Consider the following 24,503-nt stretch of genomic DNA (forward strand, 5'->3'; position numbering starts at 1 on the left):
GAGAAAACATGAAGGTATTTTTAACCCGCTCCACTGCTGCTTAGGAAAACAGGGCAAAGTGCCAGGTGAAAAGAGATGGGGAAAATAAAAGAGTGAATTTTCCCCTTTCATAAAAAACCCCACGAAGTGCTTTGGAACATGGATGGATACATGCGGGTGTGATGTATAGGAAAGCCCAGAGAGCAACAGCAATGCCAAGGACATGGGATACTTAAAATTAGTATATCTGTTTAAACGTGTGTGCGTTTAAATTAGGAGTGATGGATTATGCTTCTTAATGTGGCTCGACATAGTTTCTTCTTCCCCTTCATTCTGTTATATTTGCAATTAAATTGTTTTAAACTCTAGGACCTTAGGGTGAAGGGCAGGTAATTAATAATAATAATAACAACAACGATAAGAAGAAGAAGAGGAAGAAGAAGAAGTTTTAAAACAGAAAGGAGCATTCATGTTAAAATCTGCTTTCACAGAGAAGTGTTCTGAAAATGTAAAGGCAATTGCTGAAAGGTCAGACATATATGCAAAACCAAAGGGAAAGCTTTAATATATTCCTAGAATGAACACATTAGTCAGCATCTAGCATTTTCCCAGAGTTGTTAGATGACGCCGATTCCCCTCAAAGAGCTACAAATCCAAGAGCTCCCTGCGAAGAGAGATTGACCGTTAAACCACACTAAGCACTGTTGGACTGTGAGAGGAATAGGGGTCTCCTAACCACTCTCAGAACCATTAACAAACTCCACTTTTCAGGATACTTTGAGGAAAGGCACAATTGTTTAAAAGTGGTAAGATATTGTATTTAATGCCTGGTGCGGGTTCAGCCATAACTACCCGACAGACTTTGTGTTGTGATGCCATTCACCACAGTTCAAACATATAACAATGCATCCTTTCATATATGTATTGAAATAAAATGCATATTTATATACTAAAAATAAATATATAAGCCTCATTCTGGGCCAAAATCAGATTGGGATGCTTAGTTGCTTTTGTTTTGTTTTGTTGCCTTTGTCACAGTGAAAATTCTGACTTTCTTCTGTTAGGTGGAATAATGTTTTGTATAATCCATTCTGGGAGACCATTCGAGTTCCGAAACATTCAAAAACTGAAAACTCAATACAGAAGTCTCAAAACGGAAAACTCAATACGGAAGCAACATTTCTGGTTCAATTTCCGTGGCGTGTTTGAAAACCAAAGCATTTACTTCTGGGTTTACGGCATTCAAAAACTGAAATATTTGTCAACGGAGATGTTCGAAAACCGATGTACCACTGTAATGGCATTGGACATGATCAACTGGGGGATTGGCCACAGCACTCTTAAACTTGGGGTCCCTGCCTATCTGGGATTCTTGCCGCAGTCACCCAGTGAGACCACGCCAGTTTGATTTCCACCATGACAAGGTTCAACGCTGGGTGAACTCCCAAGGAATGGGTTTGGCACAGTCCAGCCTCAGCTGCTTCCATTCCACCAGCACTGGGCAGGTGGAATGATGAACTGATCCTGACCCTACTGTCACACCCACCCTAACCCTTATTTGTTGCTCCTCTGGGTCACATAATGCACCTACCATATTTTGAGGAGATTTATATTTTTAAAAAAATAATAAATGCAGATTAATAGGAAATGGTACAGAATGGTACATGAAAACATGTGAAAGGAATATTGGGTTGTAGCCAAAAATTAGTCATACTTAGAGTAGACCCACTGAAACTAATGAACTTAAGTGTGTTGTGTCCATTAATTTCTATGAATCTGTTCTAAGTCCACATTCACATCCTGTGTTTAAAGCATGATGATACCACTTTAAACAGTCATGGCTTCCCCAAAAGAATGATGGAAGCTGTGGTTTGTAATGGATTTTGAGAGGTGTTAGGCACCTCTCTTTCCCTCCCATAGCTACAGTTCCCAGAGTTCCCTGGGAAGTGGGATTTTTGTTAAACCACCCTGGGAACTGGAGCTCTGGGAGAAGAATAGAGGTCTCCTGACAACTCTCAGAGCCCTTCATACACTACATATCTCAGGATTCTTTCGGGGAAGCCATGACTGTTTAAAGAGGCATGATAAAGTTTGACTGTGGCCCCAACAGATGAAACACTGGATGCAACTCATTTACTGGAAATAAGACAGATTTGCCCATCACTAAATAGAAGGGCTAAAAGTGTTAAACTGAAAGATACCACCCACTGTTTATGAACTTTTCACCAACACCCTAAGATTTGGGAAACAATATTGTTGTTGGGGGGAATCTTGATTTCAACACAGAAATATGCAATACGGTTCAAAACGTTGGCATAGGTTTTTGTGTGGAAACCGGATTTCAAGACTGTAGTTAATGGGGCTTCTCATTTCTAACTTCTCTAAAACTGTTTGTTTCATCACAGATTCTGAAAGAGCATTCGGCACTTGGAACAGTAAGCCCCAAAGCAGCCAAGGATTCCTCTTTTAGCATAATAGCTCCTTTCAATCCATAGCTTATTTCTCATCCCCTCCTGGATGATCTTGCATAATAATTGCCAAATAGCCATTAAGACCCAGTTCTGTTATGTTTTAAAACCAATTTAAGCACCTGATTTGAGCTTTGCTTCTCCCGCCACACGCCCCATGGCTGTGAAAAGCTTTCTTTCCTTCCCCCCCGTCCCTGCAATGAAACTCTGGTTTTTCCCCCCTTTTGAAGTGGGATAATTCCACTTTGTGGAACACTAAGCCTCGCCTCTTTCCCACATTGCATATTCTTCCCCCCACTGGGACGTAATGGAAACTAATCTTCAAAATCTAAACATTCCAAGTCAAGTCCTTTTGTCAAGTCTTTTTATTCATTTCATTTGGTCCCCATTACAGCGCTGAGACCACTTGTATTTACATACGCCGAGAACCCCGCAGCTCAGGACTCTCCACTCACAAGACAGGGCAATTAATCATCCCTGCATCCTCCTGCCGAGCGCTCAACGACTTTGACAGCTGGCTCAGCCAATCAGCGAGCACAGGTGGGATTCCAACCTGCTGACAAGCCCTGCCCCTTGACCCCAATACCAGTGTGCTCCCTTCCTTTTCCAATTGCGTAGCACTGGAAGAATAACACCATTTATGTCACGATGCCCTTGCAAGCAGACGCGGCGGCTGTACTGCCGGCATTCCACGTATCCTCCGACAATCCTGCTTGGCCCGACATGAGTAGAGGTTTGGATTCTAAACATAGCAGAGACCGAAAATGGATTTGTACTGGCAGCGGTTGCTAATCTGTGCAAGCAACATAGAGCATATTACATTTGGGGTGCATTGAGACACAGGGAATGTTGCGCTTGTTTTCCTGATAATAGTTCTGGTGCTTCTGTCCCATTTCCTAACATTCACGCTGCAGTACCTGTTGCATTATGGAACTGTGGCTTTTTGACAGATATACCAGTGTGTCACACTAAAATTCACTCACACTAATGGGCATGGTGTGACACAACACCGTCACTGTTACCTCACCCTTTCCGCACATGCGTGCTTCTGTTTTCCTGTGATTTCTCCAGGAAATAACATTATGCTGGCATGCAGTATCCAAATTTCATCATTTTTACTACCATGGATTTCCACATTAAGGAGCCTGCAAACTATCTTTTTTTGTGGAAACAAAAAGAAAAAAGAGTGCTAAACATGCACTATAAATAATAATGAAATTATTATTTTTTATTATTATTAAATTCCGTTCATTTTCTGGAAGTGGCTTTTACATCACGTGGAAGCTCAAATATAATGCAGAAATCAACAGTTAAGGAAATGTCGGGGAAACTGAATAAACTGCCGGGCAAAAATGCAGCCTTCCTCTACATCAATTGCTATTGGATGCTAGTTACTTTCTGGGTGCAATTGAAAGTGAAGTCCCCCCCCCAAAGCCCTCCATGGGCTTAAGGGAATAGGTGCTGCCCCACATGGACCTCCCTGAACCATTCTTCCAATGGATAGATCAGTCGTAGGATGATTGCTTACACATTGTCAAAAAAGAAGGAAAAGGTTTGAATCTGTTATTTTCTTTGCAAATTTAGAAATAATGGCTGGAACTTTAACAGCAATACACATCTCCCCGTAGTAGGGAACAATAAAATTGCTCCATCTGCATTCTACATTTAAAGCATAGTACTTTAAAGAGCCATGGCTTCCCCCACAAAATTCCGGAAACTGTAGTTTGTGAAGGGTGGCAAGTGTTATGAGACTTCTCTTCCCCTCACAATTTCCAGCCATTTTGTGACTGATACCCGCAACACTTTATCCAAATTCCAAATGGGTCCAATGGCCCATAAAGGTTGATGGCAGCTGACAAATCTCTACTCTGCTCAGTCCACTGAAGTTAGAAAGGGGACTATGGGGTGCTATGGGTCTCTCAAAAAGGTTTTGAGCAGTGGAGATTCAGCAGTCCTCAATCTGCACAATTTTAGAGAACGGTCGTGGATCTGTTTCTTTAAGAAAGTTGTAGGTACGGGGGGGGGGGGGGACACACCCTTTCTTTGGCAAGAAAAGTTCTTATCTCTTGCCTGCAAATCATAAATCATTCTCTAAGATAGTAGTGACTCCAACTTTTGAGTGCTCTGCGGTTGGCAACCAAAACTGCTAAGACCAAAAGAGGAAAGGGAAAATTAACATTTGAACCCTATTGTTCCTGAGAGGCTGGGAGAAGTATAGGAGTTGTTGGCCTCCCCTGTCTCTGTCTCATGCAACTCCTCAACTAGGTTCAAAGGAGCATCATGATTTGCTTCTCATTATTGGGCTCCATCCTTCTCTAGGAGTCTGTGACACAGCCTGGCTCTCTTTGGGAGCAAATTGGGAGCAAACCTTCCTCCGGCTTTCTAATTCTCCCCTTCACATGGATCATGGGATTTTACATCTTTGATACAATGGATATTGATGAGCATATTATGCTGCTGTAGGGTAGACCAGTTGTGCATCACTGGACTCCCCCCTCCCCAAGAGTCCCATCGAATTTGCTTGTGCAAATTTATACATGATCACTGCACATTTGGAAATTATGGCTATCATTTAAATAGAAAGAAATGCAGTTCAAACCACCCTAGACCAGGCATAGGCAAACTCTGGCTCTCCAGATGTTTGGGACTACAACTCCCATCATCCCTAGCTAACAGAACCAGTGGTCAGGGATGATGGGAATTGTAGTCCCAAACATTTGGAGGGCCAGAGTTTGCTTATACCTGCCCTAGACCGTCTACATGTATAGATGTCAATTTAAAATAGTATTATTATTATTATTATTATTATTATTATTATTATTACAATTTGTATACCACCCTATACCCACAAGTCTCAGGGTGGTTACAACATAAAATCACAATACAGAAAAAACAGAATACATAATAAATAACCCAGGGAGGGGGAACCTGAGGCCTAGACATCTGAAGGCAGGAGTGTATCAGGAGGCTGATGTTTTATTATGTTTTATACATGTTGGAAACTGCTCAGATTGGCAGGGGCAACCCAGCCAGATGGGTGGGGTATTTATTATTATTATTATTATTACAGCCCTTCAAGCCTCTCTAAATGGCCCTTTGGATTCTCTCTAGGCTAAACATCCTCTTTATAAATAAAGCAATGTGCTTTAAGAATAGGGTGAGATATATATGTGAGTGTATATAGAGAGACAGAGGTGCATCTTCAACAGATGACAGCAGCCATACAATGAAGGTGCCAACCTGTAGGTCAGCAGGGAGGCCTCAAAATCAGTTGAAGGCCAAAAAGGCATGGCTGTGATGCAATTAGGGAGGTGGCTCTGAACACCTTTTCGTTTATTAAGCAACCCTTCAGTTGCCGCTTGCAATGAATCCTTGGGCACAACCCCCTGTGATTGTTAGACCAGCTATTGCACCTTCAGGTCCATTGTGTCTCTGCCACAGGCCTTCAGACAGATAGGTAATAATACTATATATTAATACCTCCACATTGGTTTATGTGTGTTTGACCACAGCGCTAGAATAATTATTTCTCCCCACCTCTCCGTAAAAGCTATTAGAGATCTATTTGGTTGGTTTTACGATCAATAGCACCGGTGATATTTGTGTAGCAGGCGTGGGATAATCAATTGAAGGTCATATAAAGTAAATTACCATCCTGCTATAATGATTCTTTTTTCCCCCTTTCCCTTCCCCCTTAGATGAAAATGTGTTTTATTATTTAATCAGGGGAGATCTTACGATGCATGCTCTTTTCTCAGAGGTAGAAATGTTGTGGGCATGTTTTGAAACATGGCAGTATTAATATCTATTATCTGGGATTTATAGGATCAGGGTTACAGAATTAGTGGATGCCAAAACTGGGAATCATTTCACAGGAAATGCAGGACGGCTAGTACCCAACTTCAGAGAAGCAGAAGAGTCCTGGTTATTGTAAGGAATTACTCATATGGCAGCCTTAGTATATTAAATAAGTCAGCATGCCATTTTATAGCATTGGTTCCCTCCCCACTTGATACGCAGAATAAGCATCAGGCCAGGTCCAGATTAAATAACAGCCTATCAATGCTGCAGAATAGTGGCCATGCTAAATCTGGTGATGCCCACTGCTTGGCGGATTTCTCCCAAAGTATTGAATTCATACCCTCCAACATTTCTCCAATGAAAATAGGAATATCCTATTGTATACCCTTCAACATATCTCTGATAAAAATAGGAGTGTCCTTGAATCCTGGAAAATCAGGGATCTGGAATATGTGGAGAGGCTTCATAAATACTGGAATCTCCTGGCACAGAATGGTTACCACCCAACAAGGATGTTAAAGGGGGGGTGGAGTTACCATGCTCACCCCCATTCTCACCACTCACACATTTGACCTTCAACATAGCACTTGAGAAATGGATGATTTGGGGAGGTCTAAAAATGTCCCTTCTCTTTGAAGGCAACCTTTTGAGAACTCAGCAGTTCACTTCCGAGCTAGACTTCTCAGAATAGCTTTGCTGACAGAAATAACTGCAACCAGCAGTGTAGTGGCAAATTCATATGTGTCCCATCCAGGGCTGTCTTAAGCATATGCAGTGCTGGGGTGCAAAGATCCGCCCAGCGTCCCCCCCGGTTGTCCAGTCCCAGTTACACAGGAGGGTGGAGCAAGCCAGCCGCCTCAGCATCTCGCTGGCTTGGTCGCACCCGAACTCGCGGTGCAGAGCCTCCTGCAGCAGAAGCACTCCAGCTGACGGATGCGCTCTTCCCCAGACTCAACTCTTGGGCCCCGGACTCCCTGGACCCAGTGCCTGGGTGCCCCGCACCATGGTGGGACCCTGTTGCAGAAATAGTTCCAGATCTTCAAACTCCCATGACCCCAGATTACTGTACCACTTAATGGAGTAATTCAGTTGCATGAACATCACATATTAAGTTTCATCTTACCATCCTCTTCTCCTTTCTATAGATCCATGGACGGTGTAATGCTTATCTCCTCCTCCCCTTCAAAGGTGTCAGGAGAAGTGGTCCACTCAATGTTAAAGCAGCCAGGTTTGGAGTTGGCCATGATGGGGATGTGAGAAGATGACGTACCTCAAAGAATGAGATGGGCTCACAAACACACATACACTCATATAGTGCCAAAGGGATCTGGGCAGACAGGAAAGAACCATCCTTTATTTGGTATGGCACAAATATGTTTTCTTTCTGAATAAATGGGGAAGGTGAGTGCAAGCATTTAAGACCACCATTCGGTATGCCTTCAGAAATGCATTGACAATTTATTTTCATTCCATCTGCCTGCTCTACTTGGAACAAGGTTTGGAGGCTGGGGGGGGGGGGAGAGAAAGAAAGAGAGAGGAAACAGAGTGGTTATAGCAACAGCCACAAACCAGGTTGTCAAGCCCTCCAGTGGGCCGAGGTTTCATAACCGCTTCACAATATTGCTTTATGGATGACATCAGGAGGTTATCATCCCCTTCTGGCCCACCCCTCACTCTTCTCCACAATTTAATGTCATTGATGGAGCTAGTTCTGCTGCACAGAAGGATTAAACACACACACACAACTGCACACTCACATAAACAATCCTAGCCCTTCAGTTCAATTCAACCTAATGTGTGGTAAAGACAATAATAGCCCCTAAGCAAAGCTTGCAGGAAACAGTCACGCAAAACATCTGTTATGATCACATAAGTAGGAGCCAGATGTTTGTGTGTGTGTTTCCCCCCAACTGCTAACATCAGATCATTTGTGTGTTTTGAAGAGGGGAGAGGAGATCCCATTTGGCCCCTTCCTCTGTAAATATATACAGAGAGGGAGGGAGGAAGTCAGAGCTTTTTAAAAAAGAAAGTGAGGAAGTAAGAGGGATTTTCTCTTAACTGTGTTGTAGAGAGAAGTGATGTTTTCATTTCATCATCATCTGCAAAAGGAGAGCAGGGCTCCTGTGAAATGCAGAGGGATTGTGTGGTCCAACCCATACCCCTTTGACTCCGAGTCTCTGTTTCTAGCAGAAAGACCCAGGGTGCTGTCTCCTCCTGAGGCTTGTGAAATAATTATGGTCAGATGAGCCCACACATGAAAAAGCTATTCCGGTGGTCTCAGCCAAGATCTTGGTGAGCTATGAAGTGGAGTTCTGCAGCAGCACCAGCCCCACCCCGGAGATGATCGGCCTCCGTAAATTTCATTTCTGAAACGCAAAAACAAACTCGTTAACCCCGCAATGGCTCCCAGTGAGGTCAAGGGAAGATGTCAGTCCATTGGGTGGCCCGAGAACAGCTAGAAGACCGGTGCATGCATGGAATCAAGCAAAACAAAAACATGCTTAAGCTCTGCTAGATTATTGTTCTAATTATTATTATTATTTGACATGATAAACTAGAGTTGGAAAACGATGGACACATATGGGAGAGATTAATGAAAGCTGCAAGGATGTGATGTTTTATTTCACCCTGTCTTCAGGAGTTTGGATTTAAGGCTGGAAAGAAATATCACACTTGATGTGGGAGGAAAGAAATACTTCAGCGTCAGTTTATGACACCTCCACCATAAATGCGTCTCGTGATTTTGCCCCCTTGTGGTAACAATTGGTGCATGCCAAGGAGGAAGTCCGCTAACCCGAAACCCTTATTACCTGATGCAGGTGCATGCATAAGACAGCCCCTCCTGTAAACAAATCAACAGCCTTGTTAAGGCTGCTTGCAGCTAAAATATAAAGAGTTAAAAATATGGATGGGGAAGCAATCACTAAAAAACAATTATACATTAATAGCATCTATCATGAAGATCAAACGTATCCATTCTTAAGGAAATCAGCCCTGAGTGCTCACTGGAAGGACAGATCGTGAAGCTGAGGCTCCAATACTTTGGCCACCTCATGAGAAGAGAAGACTCCCTGGAAAAGACCCTGAGGTTGGGAAAGTTTGAGGGCACAAGAAGAAGGGGACGACAGAGGACGAGATCCAATACTTTGGCCACCTCATGAGAAGAGAAGACTGCCTGGAAAAGACCCTGAGGTTGGGAAAGATGGAGGGCACAAGGAGAAGGGGATGACAGAGGATGAGATGGTTGGATAATGTTCTCGAAGCTACCAGCATGAGTTTGACCAAACTGCGGGAGGCAGTGGAAGACAGGAGTGCCTGGTGTGCTCTGGTCCATGGGGTCACGAAGAGTCGGACACGACTAAACGACTAAACAACAACAATCTTCCAACATTCAGCTGCACTGGATCTGTACAAGTTCTAGTATTATGAGAGAGGAGTAAAAACTTTTCTCTATCCACTTGAAATCTAAGTCTTATTTTGTGGGGACAGAGGCAAAACATATATTCCCATTGTTTTTTTTTTATTTATTTCATTCCATTTATGAACCACTTTCCAAGAAATGTCCCCAGACGATTTAACAATAAAGGCATCCGCAATTACAACTGATAAGTAATATCTGCAAAAATCAAGGGTCCACATTGTCACAAAAATCGCCGTTTCCTGCTCTTTGTGGTCGAGGGAGTCCTTCAAAATCCTAATTGAGATTTTGTTTTGTTGTTGTTTCTTTTCTAAGGGCCAGGGGGAGAACGCACGGGAATGAAAGTAGACAAATATAGCATTATTTAGCTTTAAGTCAGTATTTCTTTTGGTTTTTTTTTAAGAAAAAGAATGAAAACAGCAAGGGCAATAATAATAATAATAATGGTCAATCATATGCTGATATAGTGACAGCCGTCCTTCCCTTTTCACTGCTGCACAGGATATCCTGTCTAGCAGCAGGAACAAAATGTGGAAATGAATCAGTTAGCAGCAGACTCTCTCCCACTAAAGCTGCTGGCAGCTCGCATCCCTGCAACGGAAGTTGCACACACACACAATCCGAGGAGGCATTTACTCCTGGCATAGGACAAAACTTTCATCTTTTCTCCCCTCCTCTCCATAATTTGTATATTTATCTGACCATATCCACACCATGAATTTAAGTAGGGTTGCCATATTTCAAAAAGTGAAAATCCGTACACAAAAGTTATTGAGCTTCTCCTTCTCCTTCTTCTTCGCCAAAGTCATTCAGCTTTTCTGGGGGCAAAATCTCCTCCAAAAAGAGAGAACTTAAAAAGCTATTTTTTAAGAAATTCGCCAAAAAATCAACACTTCCAATATGGGCTGCCATATTGCCTGGGTTTTCCTGGACATTTTAACTGATTTTTAAAATTCCTCCCAGATGCCATTTTCAATGGGTGAATTCCAGCTATGTCCAGGAAATTCCTGGCGTATGGCAGCACTAATTTAAAATGCCTTGATACTACTTTAAACAATCATGTCTTTCCCTTAGGAATTCTGAGCTGCAGTTTGTTCAGGGTGCTAAATTATTAGCAGACCCATAATCCCCTCCCAGAGCTACAATACTCAGTGGTTTAACTCCAGTCCCTCTTACCAAAGGATTCTGGGAATTGTTGCTCAGGAAGGGGAACAGGAGTCTCTTCACAACTCTTAGCACCCTGAACAAACTACAGCTCCCAGAATTCTTTGAGAGAAGCCACGACTGTTTAAAGTGGTGTCACAGTGCTTTATACAAATGAATGTGAATGTGGCCTCCCTCGTTCTTTCACATGTGCTGTTGTATGTGCACCACAGCTGCTCATTAGGAGCGTAAAAGGGCCATTCTGGATCAGGCCAAAGGCCCATCTAGTCCAACACCCTGTTTTCACAGCGGCCAAACAGGTGACCACTGAAAGCACATTAGCAGAAACTGAGTGCAATAGAAACTTGTGTTCCTCGGCAACTTATTTCTAGTGTTAATCAAGAGCTGGGTGACTGACTCAGCATAAGGAAATTTCACAGAACTGTAGAGTTGGAAGGGACCATGAGGTTCAGTTAGTCGGACCCCCTGCAATGCAGAAATCTTTTTCCCAGCGTGGGACTTGAACCAACAGGCAAGGTTAAAATGAGCTGCAACTTAACTGTTGCTGAATCCTACTCCGCTGCCCTCGAGTATTTGCTGCTTGAGGCAGTTTGCTTGAGGCACACTTGGTAGGGACATGGGAGAGGGCCTTCTTGGTAGCTACTCCCAGACTTTAGAGCTCCCTTCCTAGAGAAATTAGCTTGGCATCCTTCTTCTTGTTCTCCTGCTGGCAGGTGACTGTTTTCTTCTTCCAACAGGCTTTTGGGAACCAACTGTTTTTAAGAAAAGCTGCTGGTGTTGTGATGTTTTTATTGCATTGTTCTGTATGTTTTCACAGATCTCAGATTATTTGATAGATAGATGATAGATAGATGATAGATAGATAGATGATAGATAGATGATAGATGATAGATGATAGATGCTTGTTGTTGTTTAGTTGTTTAGTCGTGTCCGACTCTTCGTGACCCCATGGACCAGAGCACGACAGGCACTCCTGTCTTCCACTGCCTCCCGCAGTTTGGTCAAACTCATGCTGGTAGCTTTGAGAACACTGTCCCACCATCTCGTCCTCTGTCGTCCCCTTCTCCTTGTGCCCTCCATCTTTCCCAACCTCAGGGTCTTTTCCAGGCAGTCTTCTCTTCTCATGAGGTGGCCAAAGTATTGGAGCCTCAGCTTCAGGATCTGTCCGTCCAGTGAGCACTCAGGGCTGATTTCCTTAAGAATGGAGAGGTTTGATCTTCTTGCAGTCCATGGGACTCTCAAGAGTCTCGACACATATAAAAAAAGTATTTCTTCACACAATACATAGTTGGACTATGGAAGTTGCTCCCAAAGGTGGCAGTGACAGACACCCACTTGGATGATTTTCAGAGAGGATTGCATGAAGGATAAAGCTATCAATGGCTACTAGCCATGACGGCTATGCTGTGCCTCCTCAGTCAGGCAATAATGCTTCTGAATGACAGAATATAGGCCATCTCGAGGAATAACAACTTCAGATTTGAAATACCAGGGGACAAAATCTGATGGTGGTCCAGCAGGGATGGGTAGAGCCATTCTGTTTCACACAGCACCAACTTTTGCCTTCCCTCAAAATTCCTCAGATGTATCACCTGAAGAGTTATTTGCACCCACACATGAAGAGGGTTGGATCCAATGCCAGTCTTAATCAGAACAGACCCAGTTAATGACTATGATTAACTTAGATCCATTAATTTCAATAGCCCTACTCCAAGTAGGGTTCCAGTCACACAACCGTTTACTCAGTTTCCCCAACTGTTAATTTCCACATCATATTTGAGTTTCCATGTGATGTAAAGGCCAATTCTGGAAATCTAGCAGAATACAGTGAAAGTTTAGCTCTCATTTCCATGTTAACTGCTTCGGGGGGGGGGGGGATCCATTTGCAATCCCATTAACCTAGAAAATCATGGGAGTAAAATGACGAAATTTCAGGCAGTATACTGGCATACAGCCCCCCCCCCCCATTTTCATGGGGGAATCATGGGGGAACATAAGCAATGTTTGGAAAGGGTTGTTGAGTAGCAACATTATCCAGAGTGGTTTGTTGTTGTGCCACACCCCACCCACTGGTGAGGGGGAAATTTAGAGTGACATGTTGGTGGGACATTAGTGGCAACAGAAGTTCCATAATGCAACAGGTACTGCATTGTGAAAGGAATGTTAGAAACCGTGACAGAAACACCGTCATCATAATCACGGAAACTAATGCAATATTCACCCTAGGACTAGTCTTGGATACATCCCATATGATTCAATTTTCACTTGTGTCAAAAACTTTGCCTGTGACTGCAGGTAGCATGGAGAAAAGGCACCGAGGCAACTTGAGGCGTCCTTTGAGGCGAGAATAAAAATAAAACCCTTGGCAAGTGGCTTAGTTCTTGCTTGCAGTCCCCCACCCCCTGTGTTTCCTTAATCCAAAATGTCTCATTGTGTAAACTCGCTGGGCAAAGGAAAGTTAACTTGGCACCCGCCTTAAGTATTGACGATCTGTCTTGAGGGTGAGGGCTGTAAATTCTCTCTCCTCAGATCCGAGTCGATTTGTTATCAAATCAGGCATTGAAAGCTGATTCATTGCTATTCAGCGCTGGGCTGATTTATATGCAGAATGTAAAACAGACGCCTTATGTGATACATATTTATGGTGAGTGCTGTTCGAGGAAGATTTATTACGGATTCCTTTGTCGGGGTGTGCATGAGCAGAGCTGAGATGACTTGTATTTCCTCTCAGCTGCCAATGCCAAACTCATTAAAAAGAGGTGTGACTATTAATATACATTGTAATACTGACAACCCTTAATTTATAACACCCTGGCTGGCTGGAGTATTCTCCTGGCTCGGAAAGGTGCTTTCTGCAGCCCGTCTTCCATAGGGGACAAATTGAGATATATATAAACACACAGCACCCAACTCTTTTTGCCCCCCTCTTTTGGGGGTTCCAAAATATCAGTCTTTGGTTGAAAGTAAGTGACCCAAAGGGATGGAAGCAGATTTTCCCATTCATGACCCTGGGAACATATGCACACAACAGACAATCCTGGATTGAAATCTGGTGGCAGCCTAGCAGGGATTTGCAGACTTAGGTCCCATCTTCATTTAACGCAGTATCATATGACTTTAAACAGGCTTTCCTCAAGGTATTCTGGGAACTGTAGTTTGTTAAAGGGAGAAGAGAGAGCTGTCAGGAGACCACCCATTTCCTTCACAGAAAAGCGCTTCCCAGAGTTTCCTGGGAAGTGGGATTGACTGTGAAACTGCTTCAAGAGTTGTGGTTATAATTCTCTGAGGGGTTTAACAGTCAATCCATCTCCCTGGGAAACTCTGGTTGTTGTAACTTTGTGAGGGGGATAGGGAGGCCTTCTAACAACTCTCAGTGCCCTAAACAAACTACAGATCCCAGAAATATTTTTTAAAAAATTTGGGGGGAGCCATGACTGTCTGAGTGCTTTAAATGCGTGGTGCAAATGTGAATATGTGCACCGATTGTCCCTGAGATTTAGACTTAACAGATCTCAGATCAGTGGAGGAAGGACCGTCTAAAACCTTGGAGACTAACTTTCAGTGAGAGTAGACATAAGCAGCCTGGAAATCTCAGGGAAGGGCTCCAGCTCAATGGCAGAAACTACTCTTTGCATGTAAAAGATCACAGGTTCAAACTCTGACTTGTCCAGTTAAGGGCCAGGAATAACTCCTCCCTGAAATACTGTGGAGCTGCTGCCAGTCAGTGTTGACAATACTGAGTGAGATGGGTGAGTGGCCTGACAACTTTCTATGCAGAAGGACCAATGGTCACAGAGTATAAGATGGGTTCATATATTCGACGTACAGATAAACCAAGCGGGGTGGGTGGCCAGGGGCCCTATATGTCCTTTTAAATGCAAGTATTTGCTGGGGAAATGTACATATGGTGTATCCCACCCACCTCCTAAATGAGTTTTCCTTTTTAAAAGGTTTTATCGCAATAGAGCTGACACATGCAGCATATAAAGAAAGGCAGTCAAGGAAATTTCATTTGTAACAGCCTGTGAATTAATTTCCCCCAATGGTTGTTCATTGGGCACATTGTGGATGTCAGCTCTATTCTAATTCAATCTATTTGGTGAGGGGGGGGACCTCCTTTGCAAAAATATAAAATGAAATAAAAATAAAACAGAGATATTTTGTTACTAGCAGTTTCCTTTGGGGGCTGGAATTTAAATGGGTGGGAGGCCAGAGGCAGATGGAAATAACTTGTATCATTTATTCCTGGTGAGTTTTACAGCTTGCTAAGGGAGAGATAGAAAGTTATTTCTATCCCCCCCCCCCCCAGCCCAGTGCCCACACCTTCCAAAACAAAAGGGGATGCAGTGAATGAGTAGCTAAAACCTACAAATTTAATACGGAAAAACTTTGCCCTTTTATCCCTTGTCCATGTTGACAGCTGGAATTTACATGGCTCCTTCCTTAAAGGGGAGACCATCTCTGGCCACATTCCGACATCAGCAACACAATAGTGGCAGAGAAACAGATTGACACCTGTCAACACAAGCCAGCCGCCCCTCGCATTTATTGTCATCCGCTTCTCTCGAGTGGGATCTCTCCCACTTTTTAAGGCAGAGTGTTGTTGCTCCACCTTCAGGGAACTGTTTCTGCATCAACATATCTGCTGAGGAATCTCTCCCTGATGCTGAAGATTCTGGGCAAGTGGAAGCAGCTGGTGGATCGATATCTTCAGGTCTGCTGGGTCTCCCAAGAATGCACTCAATACCATTGAGGATGCGGGACAAATTCATTTGATTCGCATTGGGCCCATTGAATTTGCGCTTGCCAAACTGGTGCACGGACTGAAACACAGCTTTCCTTAGAAATTCGCACTTCTCCAAATTCTGTGATGCAATTTCTCAACCAATAAAACAAAACAAAAGTGCATTAATAAGTGAAAATCAACATACAAAAATGAAAACTAATAGAGGGAAGTTGCTTGCAAAAGGCATACAGCCACGAACACGGCAAAACTGCATGCAAACTGCATTTATTCTTGTTTCTGTATTTTTAAAAAAGTTTTTTTTGTACATCATCTTGAGGTTTTTTCCCCCTCAAAAGACATTAATAGTTAGGGTGTGTTTATCTATCCCAATGAGATTTCCATTGTTTGGGGAAGGGGATATAATGTAGACTCAAGATAATATTTGTGTCCATAACGTTGGATGAAAATTGCACCTGAGAAAAGTGACTTAACTCCAGAATTCTGGATAAATGTTATGAGAAATGCACACAGAATTGCACACTCACAAACACACACAAACACACAACTATATGTGGAAATGTGGGGAATTGAACTAGGCTGGAAAAATGAGAAACTAAGAGAAACCCAGAATCGGGAGATTTCTCCAGCAGTTTGGGTGGCGCTGTGGGTTAAAACACAGAGCCTAGGACTTGCCGATCAGAAGGTCGGTGGTTCGAATCCCTGCGATGGGGTGATCTCCCATTGCTCGTTCCCTGCTCCTGCCAACCTAGCAGTTCGAAAGCATGAATTGCAAGTAGATAGATAGGTACCGCTCTGGCGGGAAGGTAAACGGCGTTTCCATGCACTGCTCTGGTTCGCCAGAAGTGGCTCAGTCATGCTGGCCACATGACCTGGAAGCTGTACGCTGGCTCCCTCAGCCAATAAAGCCAGATGAGTCCCACAACCACAGAGTCAGTCACAACTGGACCTAATGGTTAGGGGTCCCTTTACCTTTACTTTCAGTTACAAAATTCAGAAGAAGTCTCTCACCGTAGCTGACACTTTGCTAAAACAGCTGAGTTTTAAAACTTTTATCCAAGACCCCATTAAAGGCACAAGAGTGGACTATTGTGGATTATGCTCTGATCAGTTGGCAACCCTAGATACGCTATTGTTGGTTTCTGCAGTGAATTTGGCAATATGCAATTAATTTGGCTAATTACTAGACATAATACGTCAGCAAATCTCAGCGGTTTTTAAAATTAGCAATTGATAAATCTCCACGCATACCCAACCACATGATGTGTGTGTGTGTGTGCGCGCGCACGTGTGCACACACACACACACTTCTAGCCTCCCATCTTCCCCACTAGGGGGCAGGAAAACTGCCCTCCTTGATGCAGCTGCTTGGGGAGTCAAGTGTCTTATCACTGAACTGCTGAGGACACTTCAAAAGAGCTCAGATGTTTAACTATAGCACCAGTGATCATACATTGAGATTGGGCTTCAGGCCAAAAAGAAGAAGAGGAAGAAATTTAGAAAGCAAATCACTTGCCATGAAAACTGCTATAAAGTGTTAAATCTACCTCCAAGCAAAACATGCAGCAGTTACAAATTTCAAAGGCCGCATGGATGCCACTTTTATGAGAAGCAGGAGGCCTTAGATACCCTTGTATAAACTGGGAATAATTTTCTTTACAGAAAAAGGAGTGGAAATCATCTCATTTGGCGTGTGGCGGTATAAGACCTCGAATAGGGAAAGAAAGAAAGAAAGAAGGAAAGAAAGAAAGAAAGTTTTGCAAACTGCAAATTGCATCACCTGAGACAAAACCACTTTATATTTCAGCATTTAGTATATTTCAGTATCAGCACAAAGTCAGAGTAGCTGCTCAATCTACTATGTACAGATGGGTTCGTTGCTGAATGCTCAAGAGCAGGGAGGGGTCAGTGAAAAAGTTGACAGGCTTAGTGGATTCCCTCCTCCCTTTGAGAAATCTCACTGGAACCCCCGTTACTGAACAAGACGCCGTACATTTGCTCAGAAAGATATCTGTGGCCCGGCTGTTTCATTTTCTTCAACTCATTTGGCAACCCTGGAAAACAATTCTGTGCATCCCAATATGTATTTCCCTACAGATTCCATCAATAGGTGCTATTGTAGACATTTTGATTTCCTTCACCATTAAATGTGCATAACACCCATCGTGGAATTGGTACCACTTGAGATAGTGGTGGGAATAGCAAATGGTGAGGAATCACTCTGTGCTATTATTGGTCTATGTCTTAATTAACTCTGTCCTCCCTGCTTTTCTCTTCTTCTGAGGGAGATGGCAGGTTAACAATCTAATCCTTCAGCTCAGCTGCGAAAAGCCTGAGTCATGTCAAAGGCCCACATAAGACAATCATCACCCTCATGCCACATCTAACATCTTTATCCCAAAAAGGAATTCTTAGCTGGCAACAGATCTCTGCATATATTCTCTGTCCTCCTGCACTGCTCTCCCCCCTCCAACCTCTCTTTCCTCCAAATGAGATAAGAGTTCCCAGCTGCAAAATCAACCAAAACAAAGACTGGTACTGGGGGAGGGGGCAGAGAGGTGACAGAGAGTGTGAAGAGAAAGAGAAGAAGAAAAGGTCCCTTTAAGCAATAAAAGTTATGCCCGACCAACTGGGACCTGGTCAAATTAGTGGGTTATTATTACCAAGGGTACTGTAGGAACCAAATTTCTTATTGGCAGTTCCTGTTTCTGTAAAAGACTTGTTAATAGCTGAAATTTAAAGGTGTCGTTCGACTGGCAAAATGTTATTTTTCCACAGGCATTGCTGTGTTCTCACCTGCTATTAGGACCCGAGAGAGCAGCAAAACTCCAAAGGCAATGGAGTTTGTGAGTCAGTGATTCTAGAGGGTTGTGGGGCTGGTGTTGTTTAATTTGCCTTCAGGGACCTTCCTATTTTTGCTGTTGTTCCAAGCTCAGGATCTAAGCTGGAGAACAGGAGAAGTTTTGGATGTATAGGGCCTTTCCCTATATGTTTCTGAATACACAGCAAATACAAGACCTAATGCATAAGGCCCACGGAAGTCTCTATACATTCCCTGCCCCTGCCCCTGGGCCTTTTAGCTGCAGCTTGATCTGTGGACACAAGCAACTCATCATGCTGATCTTCTCGCTTGCTGTGATGAGTTGATTCTCTCCCCAAGCTACCCAAGATCAAGTTGGTGTTAAAAGCACAGGAGCAGGCCAGTATGTTGACTCCTGATCAGTTGGCAATCTCTACCCACTGCCCAATATGACACAATATCTCATGTTCCCCATAAGTTTTCTTCTTTCTGTTTTCAGACCTTGCCAGCTGCCACCTTTTATTTCAAGAGTGCTCCTGTGCTTTTAATGGTTGATCAGTGGAAGACAATTCAAAGACAAAAAGTAGAAATTTAGACAGGGGAATATTCCTCCTTTGACTTTTCAGCCTATGGCCTATAAGTTAAATGCACAGGAACCCTGCCAGAAAATGTTGGCAGCCCTGGTGGTTAGGGTGAGCAGATTCAAAACAGGATGGAAGCTCATCATGCAGAGATGAGAATAGCTGTCTTTGCTGAAATTTCTTCTTCCACTAGCAAATGCCTTTGGGCATGTAGACAGACTTTTTTCAGCCATCTCCAGCACAGGAGACACTGAACTGCAACTTATGAAATGAATGAAGTTTATGTTGAGGGTGTCATTGCCTTTCTCTGCCTCTTGGAGCTGGGAGGTGTTCAACCTAATCCTGCCTCTCATGTCCAATATATGGAGAGCAGCATTATCTCAAGGGGTGGAGTAAGAATGTGCTGAGATTCCTTGACACAGGCCTGAACTGCACAAGGGAATCTGAGAGTCACCCTTGCCCAGAAATCCTGGTCCCATTGCTAGTCAAAAGAAAGACCAGCTTGCAGGGAAATGATTTTAATGGAACTTTTCCCCACTACGCCAAAGATAGATCGTCCTAAGACATCTGCTCTGCGGGCGTGATGTTGCCAGCCTTCAAGTTATGTTTGCAGACGTGCCATGCTTGCAAAACTTTAGTTGCAAATTTTAGTGGGAAGTGTATAAATTGAACAAATCTAAGCCTCTCTCTATTTGTTCTGGAGATATCAATGACGAGCTTGTGACTCTGGTATTAAAAATTGAGCAACCCTTCCCATACCAATGAAGAAATTCTATGATTGAGATCAGGTTTCGTTTCTTTTCTTATCTTTGAATCTTAAATTCTGTTCTTCACATTTCTGCAGCAATTTGTGATTTTTTTTTTTCTAAAAAAGAAAAGATCTTCATGAAAATTGGTCAACGTTTTAGTGAAAATTTCTCCTAGTAAATGTATTTTGCAAGCAGTTTTCCTTAATGTAATAATTTTTTCTATGTTCTTCTTGGGAAGCTGTGCACATCTATGTACAATTAACCCCCCAAAAAATACACGTCTCTGTACACATTGTATGGTTGGAGGACACCACTGCAGAATTCAGAAAAGTGCAAATTTCAAAAGTGAGCTGTGTTTCTGTTTGTGTATGGGTTTGAGAAGTGCAGATTGGGTAGTTTCTTCTATAGATGGTTTCAAGCACTTGGTATCACTGCTCCTATGCTGTGGAACACACTTCCACCAGAGATTCAACAGGCATCCTTGCTTTTGACTTTCAAGTGTCTCTTGAAGACCTTTCTTTGCTGATGGGCCTTGCAGCTGTTTAATTAGCTGGTCGCTTTAACGATTATTCGTATTGTTTTAATGGTGTTTTATGGCTGAATGCTGTCCTGCTATTTTATGATACGGAAGTATATAGAAATACTTCCTAGAAATAAATAGAATGCAAACAAAATCAAATCTCTCCTCCATTCGTAGCTGTAAGCCACCTGAAAGCAGGCCAGGCCAAGCCACTGACATTGTAAGTGCCTTCAAGATCCAGCCTCAGGATTGCAGATCCCTGGCGATTCTTCTCATGTGTGGCTCTCTTCACCTCCTTGCTCTTCTTTCTCCCCATCAGCCTCTCTGAAAACTCCTCTTCTCTTCTCTTCCCTGCCCTGCCAAGCCACCCACCCCTCTCTCTTTCAACGCTTTTGTTTTATTTACGAATATGTTGCCGGAATCCAAATGAGTGATCTATTCTCTCCTTGTGTCATTTTCCCACAGAGAGCTGTCGGGGCCTGATGCAGAGTCCAGTGTAAAGTGCGGGAAATGGAGCTGGGGAGGGGGGGGCAGAAGCAAAAGAAAAGTGGGAAAGAATTCTTTTCAGCGCTCCTCGACCACCACCACCCTGCTCTTTATGTCGGGCTCTCTTCTCCCTCCTTCTCTCCAGCTACTCAGCCTCACTTTACCTTCTTTATGTCGCACTGTGGCTTCAAATTGAAACCCCGAGAGGTTCCTTTAGGGAACGCATAGGATGCTTTGGTAAGGGGGGGAGAGGGAGAGAGGGAGAGGGAGCAGGAGAGAAAAGCCCCCAACAAACTATACACCAGATGTAGAACGTTATATGCTCAAACTGGCAAACACAAAAGCCCAAAAACAAAAGAGATGAATTAGGGAGCAGCATTCAAAAGCGTGTTTTCAAAACAGCCGAGCCAAGAGGCTGACTACCCCTCCTGAGACGAAAATGTTTGAGAGAAAAGGTGCTAAAGAAAGAAAAGGGGGTTGAGAGCAAATGCGTGTGTGTGTGTGAGAGAGAGAGAGAGAGAGAGGTTCATTTTTTCTAATTAGCTGAGGCCTAAGGAGGAAAGGAAAGGGAGAAAAAAAAACCCACCTCAAATATCTGGAGTGAAAAACCTCAAGAAGGTTTTGGAAATTTGGGGCCAAATCTTCTGTGAAACTCATACTCCAAATCACGATGGATTGCGGATGGAATTGAGGCCTTTAGTCGGGGTTTTTTTCCTCTTCATGGCTTCAGATTTCCCTCATGAACGATTAATACTGAATATATCAGCCTGTTCTTTATAAGAGGCTTGTCTTTTTCCTGTTTAAGAACTACCTGTGTGGAAAGGTTGCAGCATTTGGAACCTCTAGTTTGGAGACAAGGCAAGGAGGCAGTGACAGGATAGAAGTGCATGGAAAGAGCGGAAAGAGAAAGGTTTTCCTCCCTCTCTCATATAATACTAAAAACATGAAGCTGAATGTCAGGTGATTTAGGACAGATAAGAGGAAGCAATTCTTCACACAACACACAGTTAAACTATGAAACTCACTCAAACAGGAGGCAGTGATGGCCACCAACTTAAGATGGCTTTTAAAGAGGGTGGACAAATTAATGGAGGATAAGGCTATGAATGGCTACTAGGCATGTTGGCAATGCTCTGTCCAAGCAGTCAGAGGCGGTAATTCTTCTGAATGCCAGTTGCTAGGAGCCACAGGAGAGGAGAATGCTCTTGTGTTTGGGTCCTGCTTACAAGTTCCCCACCATTTTCTGGGCGGCTCTTGTGAGAACAGGATGCTGGACTAGATGCTGGTTCTTCTAATGCAGAATATGTCATAGAAAATGGATGTACCAACCCCTTCCTTTAATTATTCAATTTTTAATCAATCTTTATTACGGTCCAGAGACCCAAGAAATCATTACAAAGCAATGCACAATTCAGACAGCCTACCTCCAAGTTAAACAAGCATTTTGTTCAGACTTAAAGATAGGAATCATTGGTTCTTGCAACCACTGATAAAAACTTCACCACTGCTAATGTTCTAGCATTTGTCCGGTCTTCCAATAGGAATCTGATATAGTGAGCCATCTGATTTTCCCAGGAAAGGTACCAGCAAGGGCAATGTCAGTTCAGCCCTGGCTTGCTCATATTTTGTGCAGTGCAGCAAAATATGTTTTACAGAATCAATGTCTTGAGAACACAAGCAAAATCTGTCCTGGTAGGGAACTCCTCTCAACCTGCCATCCAACACTGCATTCGATTTACAACTTTATATCCCATCTCTTTTTCCATGGGCTCTAGCTGATATATATATCCAGTGTTCAATATATCCAATATGCATTAATATCCCTTGTGTAGAACACCTAGTTGTGTGAATGCTCCCACAGGGAGATGATGGTGAGTGTTAGCACAGATCGTCTGTTGAGGGCTTGGTTTGAATCAGGTGACACACTACACTGCAAAAACACACTCTCAGAAAACCAATAAACAACTCACTTGGTTGGTGCTCCCAGTGAGGACCATCTCTTTGCTGGCAATGTGTGTGGTGTAGTCCTGCTGGGCAGAAAATTATCCCATAGGTTTTTGTTTGTTTGTTTGTTTGGATCATACTCCATCAATTAATGAGAAAATAAACAGCATGTGAAGAGAGAAAGCTTTAGGGAAAGTCTCATGTGGAATGCAAGATTTTAGGCATGCATACTTTGCTTTTAAAGTGGCCAAGGGGGTGTTGTGGATAAATTTTTGTTCTACAAATAATCTCCCAGGACTGCATTCTGCAGCCTTCCCAGATGCCATTGTTCCAATTAAAGACACCACGAAGTCTGGGAAGGTTGCAGAGTGTTGGAAAAATAATTGAATAAGAAAAAATGGAGGAAACTACCCACCACCCTTAGCCAACTGTCAATAATAAGGTAAGCTCAGAACTCTATGGCTACCAAAATGCTAAATAAATCCTCAGTTGCCTTGAAAAGGAGGCAGAATCATGGAGACCTCTTCTCCAGGTGAGGGAGACACCTGAGAAATTGGATGGCAGATTTTGGCACAGCATTGGTGTGGTGTATGAGCCTTGCGCTAGAGACTGATGTTTAGATTGGCTGGCCCTCACTTTCTGTTCTAGATGCAATCCAGGGCAATTACCATGCCAAAGCTTGCTTCCATGCCAATCACCCTTCCTGGTTCAAAGTGCCCATCTTGGCTGCTGCAATGGACCTTCTGCGAGTCCTTTACTGCATGGCAACCTTTCCCGTAAAACAGTGGAAATGGAAATGCTGCATCAGGTGTTCCTAATTTCGTATTGTGTCACCACTGAGATGCTCTGTGTGTTCCTGAAAAATAATTATTCAGGTCACTGTTGTGAATAGATCTGCCCCCCCCCCCATTAACAGATAGAAGCTTCATGTCTTTTCAAGCTGCATGACAGGCAGAAATCACCAGGCAGTGGGTGGGAGGATTTCCTAGTCCATGCCTTCATTGCCCTGCAAGATTGCTCTCTCCTGTGCTCCATTCTTTCTGGCTTCTGTTTCAACTAGAGATCTACTCGGGAGTTAACCTGAAAGTGTACAGAACTTTTGTCAGTAGCAAGATAAGGATATCCATGCAAAATAACAACATACAGCTTAGATCCAAAGGAGAAACAGATGCATTGTTGCTGCTCCGTGCATTGTGAAGACTTATTACACTGCCGTAGGAATCTCATTTAGGTGTGGTTGAATCTGACAGTTTTGGTCCCTTTCAGTTTCTCAGTCTTCAGCTCAGTTTGCCACATTTACACATAAGTTTGAGATTTCTCTCACATATAAAATCCACCAGCAATTGATGGTGTATATCTCTTACTATACATATTCTTGCAGGGAATTTCCCCTTAAAGAATGCATTTTTTTTTGCGCACAATTTTCACTGAAACATACATTTTAATGTTCACTTTCCCCCAACACACACATTTTTGTACACATTTAGTTGGAGAATTGCAGCGCAACATTCGTAGAACTGCGAATTTCAAAGAATAGCTGCATCTTGGTTCACATATCGTTTCAGGAAGTGCAAGTTAGGTGGGTTTGCAAGAAAATATTGCCAAGCAGAATAGCTTCTGCATCCGTAGTTGTATAACAGCAGAAGAAAAATGCAAAATATGTAGCATACATACTTTCTTGGGCCATTAACAAAAATATATTAAGAGAGAGTTTCTGCAAAGACTTAACACATGTAGCAGCTTTCTACTCTATTGGAAAACTGTTGAGGAAGGACCACAGCTTTTGCCCTGCATGCAAGAGGTCCCAGGTTTAATCTTTGGCATCTCCCGTTAGGGCTGGAAGAGAAAC

Source organism: Podarcis tiliguerta (genome assembly GCF_965153285.1).
Source record: "Podarcis tiliguerta genome assembly, chromosome: 14".
Lineage (NCBI taxonomy): Eukaryota > Metazoa > Chordata > Lepidosauria > Squamata > Lacertidae > Podarcis > Podarcis tiliguerta.